Below are 1,620 nucleotides of genomic sequence, written 5' to 3' on the forward strand. Positions count from 1 at the left end.
TGCACAGAATATTATTATTATTATTATTATTGTTTTGTTTTAACGTTGCAGCTGATCCATTGATGGGTCTTTTTCTTAGTTCTTCCTGCTGTCTTGGTTGATAGGGAACTTGATTCACACACACACACACACACACACACACACACACACACACACACACACACACCGATAACACCCATACATCAAACAGCTGGGCATTGTGTTTAGTTTCTTGTTTGTGAGGTTTCCTCTTTTGGAGTTGCTGGCTGAAGCCTGCAGCTTGACAAGAGGAAGAGAAATAGCAAAGAAAGAAACAAAAAGATTTGCAGGGTGATTTAACCAGCGCAAAATACTGGAGCAATATTTTACCCCCTTCGGTGGTAGAGCAATCCCATGAGGAGTTCAGAGTTCACATTGCTGTGAATTTCAGCCAGAAATTTAGCCATTTTTACCCTTCCATTGAAGTAAATTAAAATTTAAGTTTAGGCCTCCCTTTTTGCTCATCATGGTTACGTTTGGCCCAGCTCTCTATTTTACTTATTTAGGCTTTGAGGTTGCCTTGTAGTTTACAAAAATCTGCCTCCCGAATCGCGTACGCTGCCAATGTGTTGTTGCTGGTGGGACGGTTGGTGTCTCTTAGCTGATTAGAATCGTGGGAAAGAAAAAAACTAGTTGGAAAAAAAAAATCTTACGGCCTTAACCTGGTTAAAGGGCAAAGAGAGAAACGGCTGCCCACATCGGCTCCAGACATCGTGGTTTGAGACTGTTCTATCAGCACGTATGCAAAAACAACCTTTTTAAAAACACTAGCCTTAAAAGTGCCTTTTTTTGCATTGACGTTAGTATTTTTCCCGGAACTCAGTTACATTCGTTTGATAAGCTAACATTCTGCCGCCCGTTTCCGGTTTCCTTCGTAGTGATTTCTGGAGGTGCTTTTAAGGATTGTGATCCTCTAGCCAGGGAAAGAAATCTTAACTGACAGCTCTTTTGAGTATTACTGACTCTGAATGGGGCCTCGAATGGGCTTGGTTAGAATCAACATTCTTGGAAGGAAATACTGGTTTATATATATATATATATATAGTTATGGACTTTCTCTCTTTCTTTTTTTACAGTTTAGTTCAGTGTTTCTCAACCTTGGCTACTTTTAAGATGGTGGACTTCCAACTCCCAGAACTGCTGGGAGTTGAAATCCACCCGCCTTCCAAGTTGCCAAGAATGAGAAACACCGATTAAAGGTTGAACTCAACCCAGACGGTGGTTGAATCCGTTTCGGGGCCCTGATCGCAGAACCTGAAGGGTGGTGGGGCAGCATGGGGGGGATTTCAAGAGGATTTGGGGCAACCTGGACACGCCAGGGACATCTAGTCACCTGTCTTGTCTCAGGCATGGCCGTAGACATGTGTTTTCCGCCATTTTGTAGTGGGAAGGGGGCTTCAAGGCCTGGTCAGGAAACCATGGAAACGTAGCCTGTTTCGTGAAATGGATGCTGCCTGGGAAACGGCTTGTGTCCCGTTCCTTTGGGAGAAGAGGACACCCCCAGAGGTTCTCAAACATTTTGAGATGCTGGAGTTGATCCAACAATAGACAGATAGCACATGGGCACAGTTCTGGTGTTTGGGACCAGGAAGGAAGGGATCC

The sequence above is a fragment of the Thamnophis sirtalis genome, unplaced genomic scaffold, assembly GCF_051295495.1.
Source record: "Thamnophis sirtalis isolate CommonGarterSnake01/CBP01778 unplaced genomic scaffold, rThaSir2_p1.2 scaffold_2, whole genome shotgun sequence".
Lineage (NCBI taxonomy): Eukaryota > Metazoa > Chordata > Lepidosauria > Squamata > Natricidae > Thamnophis > Thamnophis sirtalis.